This window comes from Balaenoptera borealis, assembly GCF_965194805.1.
Source record: "Balaenoptera borealis genome assembly, chromosome: 2".
NCBI classification, from domain to species: domain Eukaryota; kingdom Metazoa; phylum Chordata; class Mammalia; order Artiodactyla; family Balaenopteridae; genus Balaenoptera; species Balaenoptera borealis.
In genome coordinates, this window is record NC_138867.1 from 151,952,331 (window position 1) to 151,965,432 (window position 13,102).

The following is a 13,102-nucleotide window of genomic DNA, read 5'->3' on the forward strand; positions in this document are numbered from 1 at the left end:
AACCTACATTTGAAACTGTGTGATCTTGGGCAATAATATCAACCCTCTGAACTTCCTAAAAATCACTATAAAATATGCATAGTACAGTAGACACATCAGTGAATGATTATTAGGAATTATATGAAAGAGTGGGTATCAAGTCTTAGCATATGCTAAGTACATGATAAGCAATAGATGTCAGCTATTCTTACTGTTTTCTCATTGTACAGAATAGCACTCAAGTACATCTTTGTTGAATGGGCTTAATAGTGACTTTCAGAAGAAATGAAATGCTGGTGTAGGGCAGTCTCCTTTTATGCCAAAGGTATATTCCTGAAAAGGTCTCATAATTCAAAACTGACCTAAGTCAACATCCATTTTGCCATTGTAACAAATAGAATGTAATTGGAGTGAATTTGCAAGGTGTTTATATCTGTAATCGCTATAGCTTAGGGGTTGATTTTGTGGCCATGTCACCAGCATTTTTTCCACCTTATTTACCGTGTTACATAAGAATTTTTGCAAACTCAACCTGTAGCTAGATTAGAGTTGCTTTTTATTTTGTCATCATCATCTCCAATAGTTTGCACAGTATCCTCTCCTAAATTCATAACATTTTGTATCATGGTAGTTCTTTGGCCTTCGTAGCTTTCATCACACATAAATTCTTTCTGAAGTTACTACTTTTCAGCTGGAGCACTGTCACTGCTAGAAAATGAACATTTCCTTGACATTATTAAGGCAGTTTAAAAATACAATAAGAATGAATGCTAAAATAATAGTGCCATAAGCTGCCAGATCTTTCAGAAGTTCTGTTACTCATAAGTAACAGCTTGGTTCACCTGATGTTGAAAAAGGATAGTAGGTATTTCCCTTTATCAGCCAAAGTGAAGCCAACACAAGTCAACAGCAGTAATGCAATTTATAACCCACTTGATCTAAAATTTCTAAAAGATAAAATGATTGACAATTTAAAAAAATTGGTGAAATATTTGTTTCAAAATGTATATATATGATATGATTTATTTAAAGTATTTAAAGTATATATCTTATTCAAATGTTTATAAAAAGTGACCAAACTCTTGGCTCCACCAAGCCCAATTAAGTGCCATGACTACTGCGACCTGTTACGTGATTATAAGCCAACATGGTCCGAGTTGTCTGTGATTGAGTCTAGTAAAGTCTCCCAACTCAATAAATCCTTACCGTAATGTTAATGTGCCAGCAGCTCTCAGGGCTTAATTGTTTTACAGCATTCATAAATGTGTCTGTTGTCCTAGCTATGTTCAGAATAGAGGTATCACTGAGTTTCCTAGCCTATGAATTGTCATGAGGTAAAGTAGTTGACAAATCTCTTTCCTCTGCAGTGACATGCGGGTGGGTCAGTGAAACTTCGTTCTAGTGACTGAGTTCTATAGCTCTTCACACTTAAGGATAGAGGCACACATTCCTTGCTATGTGTTCTTTCCATACTCTCTCAAATATTGACAGGAGACCTCTTCCCATAAGATTCCTTTGGTACCAACCTAGGGCCTAAAAATCTTCTAACAGTGTGCCTAAAAATCTTCTAACAGTGTAGGCTGCCTGTCTCCTGAATATCATTGGATATAGTAATTTTGAAATGAGGTGGAAAATCACATAATTATGTAGCCACAATTTTTTAATAAACCTGTAATGTGTTAGTGGGAAGATGCTTGTTTGTCTAGCAGTTGACGAGGAAACCTCTAGAACCTTTCAAGTTTGTTGGTAAATTTCCATCTTAAACTGTGGTGCTGAAAGGTTAAAAGTGGGCAAATTGAACATTTCCATGAGGGGTGGGTTTTCCACTCTTACTCTTTCACCATCTTTTTTCTGAGTCCTCTAAAAGCCAGTCTCTTTCAGAGGGATCAAGATGGCCTGCAGAAAACTCCATGCTTTGATTCTCTCCATTCTCACTCAAAATGAATTGTTCTACAATGGCCTTCCATTTGAACCTTAATTTCTATTAGTTGACAATGGTTGCTAAAGTGATTATTCAGATAAAATAGCATATCTCCCCAAAATGTTCCCCCAAACCCTAATTATACAAGATACTCTGCAGAAAAAGAAAATGAAGAAAAAAAGAAGCTTTTCTTTGTGGTTTCATCACTGTGGGAAATGCCTTATACTGCATCCTCTCTCTTGGAGATTAAAAGTCGACATTCTCATATTAAAAGTTCTAATCAGTATGGAAGCTGTCTTAACTTTGCTTAACCTAATATTTCCCAGAATTTCACCTTGCCACTACCCCTCCCTGCCACCTTTTTTTTTTTGTTAAATGTGACACCTTTAGAAACACTGAGATAACAATCCTTGCTGAGAGTCTGGCTCAGGGAAGATAGAATAAGCAAGGTGGCACTTGCACATAATGGGTAATTGATAACTGTCATTATTTTTAGTCCCAGATTAACAGTTATCAAATAAAACCTTAAGTGTGTGCCTTCGTATCCACCCATATATTTTTATCTAAGACAGGTGTCTCAGATTCTCTACACGGAAGGTTTTATTGTTTTAATTGCCTGGTCAGTGTTGAAGCACCATCTCCGTAGCTGCTAAAATTGCAAGTGTTTGTCTTTATTTTTACCTTTCCTATTCTGTACTTATTTTATGTTTTGTTATCTTAATTTTCTAGAGACTTCTTTGTGGTTTCATGGCTAGCTGCCAACATTCTGGGAAGTGTGTGTTTAAAAATTATTTTTCAAAGATCCACACACTAAAAACACTATTCCCAGTAAGAAAAGCCATCTCCAAAGTTGGCATTATTTTACTTTGCAAGAGCAAGTTCGAGTTGAAGGAAGCAGCACTGTTTATTTCTCATGGGTCTGTCTTTGGCTCACCCTTGGGGGAAAATCCTCATCCCTTCAGATCAAAAAAAAGAGAACTGCCTCCCAATGAATTAGAATACAATCTACATTTGCTCGCCATATCACACAGTGATTTCCGAAATCTGGGCTTGTTCACATCTGGGGAATGATGGCAGGATGGCCCTAGTTAGAAGGGCTTTCAGAATCTACATGGGTGATTTTGATTCCCTAAGCCTCATTTTTTCATCTTTGCCTGACTTGATTTCTTGTTCTGTTTTGTGCTTCACTCTTGCAAAAATGTCCTTCCTCTGCCCAGCCCTAACTGATTCACGTGCACACACACACACACACACAAATACACACTCACTCAGACAAGTCGCAAAGGCCAGGGGGGAAAAAGTGAAAGGTCACCTTCACAATGGGTTTTCCAGGATTCTTTAGATGTAATGAATAAAATTGCAAATTCTATTGAGGCTTTTAGAACTAATGAAAATTATCAATGTGTTACACAGCTGCATTTCAGTTTTGTTTGTCTGAGCCTGGAACAGAATAGATTTTATAAATAGAACTTAAATGTGACCACAGAGCATGCATACTAATCAGTTCATTTTAAGATATTGTTTTTGCAATACTTTTAAGATGCACACATGCTGGGAAAAATTACTTGTCAGAGAAACAATGTGGAGCAATTTCTTACCAAAGTTGCTAATGGAACTACTTTTTTCTTTTTTCCTTTTATTATTATTTTTTTTTAAAAAAACATTAAGCATCTCTCCTTATCCATCTTTTCTTTTAGGTAGATGGTAAAATAGGAAGGATTTAGAGAGAAGGAAGCCTTTGTTGCAGGGAATTTCTGTGAGAAATGGGACTTACTTTTGGGAAAGCGTCCACTAATTTGGGAAGGTTAAGATGAACATAATCAAAATATATTGGGTAGCACATGCTGAGTCGTGTTATCCATTACACACTTTCTTGGCTCATGTAAATGCGGAGGGTCTTTTTTTCTTCCTGACTGGCTCTAAAGAGGTTGGAAGCCTGTGGGATGGAGTGCTAAGTGGTCCCCCACTGAAAGTATTCTCTACCAGCCACCAATTTCCTCTAAGGAGGCAGTCCTATCTGAATAGTTCTGATATCTGGATCGCTTCCCTCCCCTTTGACAGCACGCCCCCCTGCGGGAATGCATTTGTTTCACTTGTTTGAAGGTGGAAATCCCAGGGGTGAGTTTTGATGTGGGATGAGGCAGTCAGCCCAGAGCTTCCCATAAAGGTGAAATGCAGACACTCTTTTAGAAAAGGAAAGGTGACTCAAAGGAAAGCTTCACTTCCCCAGTCATTAGCAGAGATGAATGTGAGGTTGTTAAAACTCAAATATATTTTAAAAGCCAGTGGTGGCCTCGGTAAAGGTGTGCCTCCTCCATTTCCACACTGGGCCTCGTCAAGGGATTCTCAGCTTCTGAGCACCAGCAGAGGTCATGAACCACGAAGTTTTTAGGAACTTGTTATACTGGTGGTGAGGTGGGGTGGGCGAGGTAAATGACCTGGATAATTAAAATCCGTGGAAAAGCGAGGCATTTCCTGTAAGCCATTCCCCACCACTCAAACTCTCACTAAAGCTGTTGACAACGAGAAGAAAATAGACTTATGAATGCCAATTCCTCTCCAAATCAAACCAACAAATATCTATTGCATGCCCACTATGCCTGAAGTACTGTATTTTTACCAAACTCTGCTGGACAAGTCATTGTACCATCTCAGGCGTCAGCAGCTGTGGCCAGGGGGTCAAATCCAGCCCACAGCCTCTGTTTGGACAGCTTAGGATCTGAGAGTGGTTTTTACCTTTATAAAGCATTGTAGAAGAAGACAAAGACTAACGTGAAGATAAGGGAGGGAAAGGGGACCCCCCACCAAAGCCTAAAATATTGACTGTCTGATCCTTGACAAAAAAAAAAATAGGCTGCCCCTGCACTGAACAATATTCAGTAATCAAGAAGATCGTCTGGAAAATTGCACAGTCCCTGAATAATTAAATGCAACATGAAGAACTGAGCAAGTAGGAAAAGTTTGTTCGATAAAAAGCACCAGGGTGGCTAATGTTTTCTTTCCAGAACTTGTAGAATCTTAGGATTGAAAGGAATCTTGGGGGTCCACCAATCAAAGTTTTCCAAAACGCAGCTCCCATATGAGATTGTGCAAAATAATCGCAGCGGTGCCTGGAAGGACAGGTATTTATTTTAATATAACTAGCATTTCCAACACATCATTTCCCAGATTTTATTGCTTGGGATGAAGCTAAAATATTAAGTAAACGATTATACAAATGGCAGTAGATACGTTAGTCAGCATTAAGGTGGTTTGTGGATGAGTACAGCCTTCAAAACACGGATTTTAGTCTAATCTCTTTCCTATTTTTGAATGGTGAGGGGTAGGATAAGAAAATATCTTCATCTTAAAAAAAACCCCAAACATACTTAAGTATACCCTGATTATAAAGCAGATGCATGCTTTCTATTTTAAAGATCAAATATTGTTAAAAATATATAGTATAGAAAAAGAGAGTTTCCAATTATCCCTTTGCCAGAATCACCCACTATTAATTTGGTTTACACCTATCCAGATCAAATTTTCTAGGCACAAAATTAGATACTTAATAGCTATTATATCTAGACCATGATTTTTTTTTTTTTTTGGTTTCTGACATTGCTGAGCTATAAATTATTATTATGATTGACTCTTGAATCATGTTTAGATTTTTAATGGAATGTACAAGGGGCTTTACTATGATATTGGTTTGCAATCCAAGTAGGTGCATATTGGGAAGCAGAGTGGAAATTGGGAAGAATTTTATCCATTAATTCCAGACACAGAAAAGGTTGGGAAGCTAAATGAGTGATCGTGAGTGGCTCATGCAGGTCTTCCCTACATTCTTCATTTCTGCCTAGGCTGCAAGTTAACCTGAAAGGTTAATATCATTGCTGGCAGCTTGTGGGCCCCGGCTGATGATGAAATGTACCACCTCTTCCTCAGAGGAGTTCCTGCTTCTCTTCAAGGTCTCCTCACTTCGCATTCACACTAGCAATTCTCCAGTTTTTTCGATTACAGTCCATTTTTAGGCAGGGCAAAGAATATGAAGAGCCAGCTGCCCCCACTACCACCCAAGGGTGTTTTTCAATGGAAAAGAAACTTGTGATGAAAAGTTAGTTCAAAAGGACAAAATAGACAATGGCAATACAGTTTTGCCAGTGATATAGAAGAATTGATATCATTTACTTGATAGAAAAAAAAAGTGCAAGCTTATTTACAAATGCAGTGTCCTAGGGGTGTAAGCAGATGTCCTGTAAACTTAAAATACACACTCATCTCTCATAGTCCTTCACAAGTGTCACAAAAGTGTCACAAAGGTATGAGTGACACCTCACCACTGTAACACACCTTCTTTAGCAATAGGAAAGTGAAATGTTAGTTTTTGGTAAACTGTAACAAAGAAAAAAAAAAGGACACCATTCATTTCTCTGCCTAGATTTCCTGCTACACTAGTAGCTGCCCTCCATCCTATACAGAAGCCTTGATTACTTGGTCACTTTACCCAGAACAGGTAGATTGCAGATAATATGTTGAATATTACTGACCTTGACAATTTCAGAATCTGGTCACTAGGTCTCCTCCCCCATTACCGTCCCCTTCATATGTCCAAATCAAATTGTCGTTTTTTGGATTAGAACCATATAATAGAGCATGCCCTCTGCCCACATGACAAAGCATAAACCCCTTACTGGGATAAATGGGCCTCACTATTTATGAACATACATATTTCTCCTGATTTACTTTCCTGATGATACCTCTGGGGCAGCTGTGTTTAAAAACATAACTTGCAAGTTTTCAAATGCTCAGAGCTCCTTCAACTAGCCTCTAGAAGTTCTGTCCTGAGCCCACCTTTGCTGAGTTAACTTGCTCTGTGTTCCCATGATATACTGGGCATACCTCACGTAAAGTACTTTCCAGAGTGTATTTTATTTATTTATTTATTTTTAAACAATTTACTTTTTATTTTATTTATTTTTGGCTGTGTTGGGTCTTTGTTGCTGTGCGCGGGCTTTCTCTAGTTGTGGCGAGCGGGGGCTACTCTTCGTTGCAGTGCACGGGCTTCTCATTGCAGTGGCTTCTCTTGTTGCAGAGCACGGGCTCTAGGCGTGCGAGCTCAGTAGTTGCGGCTCGCGGACTCTACAGCGCAGGCTCAGTAGTTGTGGCGCACGGGCTTAGTTGCTCCGTGCATGTGGGATCTTCCCGGACCAGGGAACAAACCCGTGTTCCCTGCAATAGCAGGCAGATTCTTACCCACTGCACCACCAGTGAAGCCCCTAGAGTGTATTTTAATGTTGAGTTTATTTATCTGCCTTCCTCACAAGACCCTGAGCTCTTAAATGTAGTGACTATATCTTGTTCACTGCTATATCGCTCAAATTTATCACAGCCCTGACGCCTAACAGATTAGCAATAACCATTACATTTAACAAATGATTCTTTTTAGATGGCAATTTAAAGAATTATGAGTACTAGAAGGTACTAGATAGAGCAATAGAAATCATACTAATATTTATTGTTATATGTACTATCTCAGTTAAACCCTCCAACCACATTTCTTTAAAAAGCTGTTGTTACTCAGTGGTGAAATAATTGACCCAAAGTTACAAAGTAGTAAAAACCAAGCTGGATTTTATCCTATGTTTATCTGACTCAAAAGCTGTGTTCCTAACCTCTCTACTACCCTAGGCAAGTGCTAGAGACTGCTTCTCTGCAAATTATTTTAACTGTTAATTTTGAGCCCTAACACCCTGACAAATAAATCTGCAGTGCCCAGTGATAAAGCAGAACAGATGACGAGAATGAACACTTAACTTCTTCACAAGCATCCCTTCTATGGGCAGCTTTTTGGTTGAAGGACTATATATTCACGTTTGGCCCTCAGCTCTTCAAGCCCCCAAATACTTGACTACTTTATCTAAAATGGATTCAAATCACAGTTATTTTAAAGTGGGAAAAGACACGCAAACTGAAGAATCTGTTTGAGAGGTGAGCTGGGTGTTCTAGGAAAGATGACCATTTGTCAGTCTTCTTGGTGGCCAAGTACTCATTGAAAATAGAATCTTTTCCAGGAGTTTTATTCCAACTTCAAAGCCTGATTCAAACTTTAAATAAATAATGATTGGGGAGACAGTTTTTTATTTCAGAACACTAGAATCCTCACCCACCCCACGCTGTTCAAAGCAATGACCTCACCCCTTAACTTCCAAATTTATCCAGGAGGTTCATAAACAGAAGAGAAATTTCATTTAGCTTCCGTTTCTCTTAGGATATTTTCCCCAGGACTACATCATGGCTGTGCATATAATGTTAAAACTTTATTCCATGTGCTCTTAATCTGTATTCTGTGAAGGAGGTGTTCCATGGGAAAATCCAATTTGGAAATGGGAGTGTTTAAGAAGTTAAGCAGTGTTTTTTACTGAAAAGCTTCTCAGACCTTTCATATGCTAGGCATTGTGACTATCCAAGAAGATGATGTGATTTGGGAAAACCCTAATCTGGCTGGGTAACTTTTATTTTTGGTTTCATTGGTGTTTACTAGAAGAGTGTAGGGATCATGAAATTAAATTTTTCAGTTAACCAAGTACTTCTGTTCTTTCTCAGAACCCTCGCAGCATGTATAATATATAAGGATGGTTTTGAATTGTTTAAAATGAGGTTCATTAGAGGCCCCTTAATTGCCATACTCGTCTATTTTCATGTCAAGTTGGGAAGATTTTAACAGTCACATTTTATCCAATTCTAAACCATCCATATATGGTCTGTCAATGTGGACCACACAGTTGGATCAAAGGGAGGATCTCTTGGGATGAGGATAGAGTAATTTGTCGCAGAAGAATCAGGATGTGAGCTTGCGCTAAAAGTTAACTTAGTTTGGGGTGAGTAGCAAGGAGATAGAGGAGGAAGATGAGAATCCCCTGGGGCGTGGGGGGAACAGCATAAGCACAGTTACCGGAGCAAGTGTCAGGAGTGTCCAGGTAAAGAGAAAACAGCTCTCAGGTGGCTAAAGTGTTCATTTGGGATTCGAAGACAAAGTGAGATAGGAAAGGTAGATTGGAGTTAAACAGGAGAGGTTAGCTTCAGGCTAATGTCAGAATACTCTAAATATCTGAAGGTTGGGTATGTCACTGAGAAGTATTATGACATTTCACTAAGTTTTTAGTGCCAGTGCATAAGGGACTCCTAGTTTTCATTGCTGTTCTTAACAGAGGAAAGCAATACAGACCACCAAAAGGTGATGTGAAACAAAACTAGTTTTTGTTTTCTTAAGTATCACTCAGGTGTGGGTCTTCTAAGTGGGAATCAAAAGACCTAGATTTAAGGCAACAAGGAAGAAACACAGCAAAGACAAGATTCTGAGTGCAGACTGGTTCATGAAGCAGATCATGTCTTTCTTTGCCATTAATCACCTTCTAGTCTTATGTCACCAATGCTGAGAAGCCTGATTCAAAACGGGCTGCATATGATGCCAGCCAGTCTGGTTCACTCAGCAGACCCCCTGCAATGGGCTCACTCATGGCTTACCGTGATTTTCCTTTAACACCGAATAGTACAGTGATGAAGACTACAGATACTAGGCTTGGATTGCTTAGATTTGGATCCTAGTTTCTCTGATACAATTTCATCATCTTGGGCAAGTCAGCTGACCTCTTCTAACCTCAGATCTTTCGTTTGGAAAATGGGCATATTCCTGTTCTCAGCCTTTAGGGTTGCTGGAAGGATTCAGGAAGCCCTTAGTACACCTCCTGGCCTAGGGTAAGGGCTGAGTACATTTCAACGGTTGTTTTGTTTTTGTTGTTACCCCTAGCTGCTTGAAATAATCCAAGAATCTTGTTCCTACTCTTAAAACCCCAGAAGAGAGAATCTTACAGAAATATGAAAAATGACATGAATGGAATTGTTTTATCCCAGGCAAATTAGTACATTTTTTTTTACATATTTTGCCATGGCCTGAAGTCTTAAAAAATAATCATAGTATCAGCACCTCCAAGTTCAGTAAAAAAGTTATTATTTCCTTTAAATCTCATGTTGCATCAATCCTGTTAGTAGCCAGCACATATTTAACATGTTCAAACAAAATGCAATCCATAAGTGTATTAATATATGTTAGGGTAATTTTTAGAATCTGAGCACAAAGTGACATTGATGCAGATTTTTACTTATTATCAATATATCTGTTTCCCTATTTCTACTCTATGACCGTAATAGTTATTAATCTCAGTATTCCTAATGTTTCTTTATTCTTGGCTACTTTTCTGACATATTAGTTCTTAGCAAGAAAAAAATGACTCAGTAATAGTAGACATGAATTCCACTATCTCTTCACAGCTCACTACGTCCGGTAATAGTTAATAGCGTAATTACTTTTTGAGTTTAAAAAAAATCCAATTGGAATGCCTGCAGGTATATGTACATTTATTTGGTTTGGAACTTATTTTTTTAGCATAATTCATTTACTGTATTTGGTATGACGGGTCCAAATGAAACCAAGCATCCAGAGGAAATTATTTTTTAATGTAGACTCATAACCCAGGTATTAATAATACTTTTTTTTCTCACTCAAAGGCAGTAAGGCAGTTTTTCTCCTCAAATCCATCATCATCATCCATCAGAAATATTTATTCTTTTTCTTTGTTCCTATGGTGGTGGTCTGTGAATTGAGGGAAGGCGGAAAAAGGCTATCTGTACCCATCATTCATTTATTCATATACCTCTGTGTACAAGGCACTGCTCTAGGCACTGAGGATACAGCAGTGAATGTGAAACAGACAAAAATCCCCACCCTCTTGGAGCTGTCATTCTAGTGGCATCACATTACAACACTACCACCACGTGATGGCTAAAGAAGGACACTCACATTGTCCCTCTCATACTTAAGCTTAAAAAAACGGATGCTATGAAGTATTACAACTTGGCCAGATCTTTTCTGGCCATTCAGTCGAAAACGTTCTAACTTGTTTCTTATGTGTGTTAAATCAGGAAGCGTGAAGAGTCCAAGAAACTAGGAGATCCCGGGATCAGAGACAAAGACAGTTTATTATTTGCAACAAAAGCAGCGATCAGAGCGACATTATAGAAGCAGTTCCCTGAGACGCAATCCCTCAGAGCGATTCAATGAGGGCTGGGTGGTACCTGTACGTGCCATGGGGTACATTACAGGAGGGGAGACTCTGATCTAATTTAGGAGACTCTAATCTCATGTAAGGATTGTTTGCAAATCTGCCCATTCTCTCTCCAAATAGAGATAACATTTTTATTATCGTGGAATGTAAGTTGTCTTCAAGGAGAGATGTCTTATGCCTCTAAGTCTTTCAGGAGAAAAATCAGTCTTTTGACTTGGCTTATCCAAGGATGTATATACATATGTTCCCTAGGGGATCTTGTTCTCCTTCGTTGCAGAGCTACCTGCTTGTATAGGCATCCCTGAAAAGATAGGCCCAGAGCATACTGTGGCGTGTAGGAATGCCACAGATTGATGGAGAAATATCTCCCAACACTGGTACACTCCAGTAAGATTGTATGCCCCATGAGAACAGGGCTGGTGTGCTATTCCATATGCCTACAGTAGTGTCAGACATGTGGTAGGTACTCAATAAATACTTACTGAATAAATGAATAGGATTTATTTTGAAGATGATGGTGATTATGATGGTCATGATTTTGTCCTATTTCAATTTTCAGAAGGAAATTATTCCTTTTGGGGCCAAGACAAAAACACCACAGGGACACCTTAGACAGAATGAAGCAGAAGTCTGCTAGCCACGTTTGGTCAAAAATATGTCTGAGCAGGGTAAATTAACGTCATCTGTACATCAAGGAAACAGTGGTTCCCAAATCTGTAGAGTTTTTTTTCCTGATTTTGTGGTTTTATTTTGTTTTTCTGATGAGCACTACACCTATAAAATGCTCAAGATATAGTAATTTCAGAATAATTACAAAGCATTAAAATTGCATCTTCCTATTGGAGATGTACAATGTGTGTTGACATGTTCAAAATTCTGAGAATTTCTACAATAAAAAATCGATAAAATCAACAACAATAACAAAAATACAGAAAAAAAAGAGTGACCCGATTAACTTTTTTACACCTATCCTTTCCGATGTCCCTCTTTTAAATGTTAGTTTAAAATTGACTAACCTTTTACAGGATATGTACGCAACGGAATGTATTTGAAGAAATACAGCTACCTTTTAGGTGCCGCACATGTTTTGATGATCAGATTTCTAGTTGCTCCTTAATCTTGGTTATGGAAATGTGAAATGCCTAGGAGCTCTAAGCCAGGAAATATTGGACTTTATTGTGTGCAATAATGCAAAAAAGCAAAAGGGGATAGAAGTGGCTTTTATCACAAACCATGGCTTGTGACCTGGCCAGCTGTATGGTCTCCGAAGAAAATCAGAGAACTTTGTCATAGTTGTAGGGTTCCACATCCCAGGGACAGTGGTGTCATTACCACGGCTCCTCACTGCCTTCTTCCCGTTTTTTTCTGGTTCCTGCAAGATTTCTTTGCTCTCAGACACCGTTTGCAGTTGACAGTGGCTGGTTGCAGAAGGAGTGAATTTTCATCTTAAAGATCTCTTTATAAGATGAGGGAAAACACTTCCTAGAAGCCTTGAGAAGATTCCCATCAGTCAGCTGGAAGAGATGGTATTTCATGTTTAAAGGAATTGTTAGCAAGATGGGGAGGTCACATGATTAGATCAGACCAATTCCCTATTATCCTCTAGGACCAGGACTCCCTCCCTTGAAGACATGCCCCCCACTCAGAGCATACAGCAAAATAACAGGGTTCTACTGGCAGAGAAGACAGAAAGACTATTGGTCAAGCTGATACTTAAGTTGTATGAATAGTGTCCTATGAAAAGGCCCTTGAGGTTGAAGTGTTGGAATTTTCAGTTTAATTCACAAAATATCTCAATACCCAAACATGGAAGCTCTACCTGAAAACCTAATATTTCATTTAGTGTTTACAGGGCAGGTCAAGTAAGTATTTTTACTGACATTTGATAAGCGAGGAAGCTACGCGAATACCTCCAATCCTTTATCCAAAAATCCCATAACTAGCTGATAGTACAGAATGACTAAATACCCTGGCTTCTAGATACCTTAACCTCATTCTTAATGAACTCTTCTCTGAGATTTGGAACTTTGGTTGTATCTACTAGAGAAGAGGTGAGGTGTAGGGGTGGAGGTGGGGTGGGGGTCCCTTGTCTCCTTCAATA

General features: G+C 38.7%; 1 long non-coding RNA gene across 1 annotated transcript in view; it reads right to left on the bottom strand.

Annotated features, from left to right (window-relative positions):
* Positions 1-3,063: 3,063 nt before the first annotated feature.
* Positions 3,064-13,102, bottom strand: part of LOC309622740 — a 32,674-nt gene continuing 22,635 nt past the window's right edge. Inside the window, exon 2 of the long non-coding RNA XR_014241098.1 lies at positions 3,064-12,515. This is a non-coding gene — a long non-coding RNA (uncharacterized lncRNA). The remainder of the gene's footprint in view (positions 12,516-13,102) is intronic.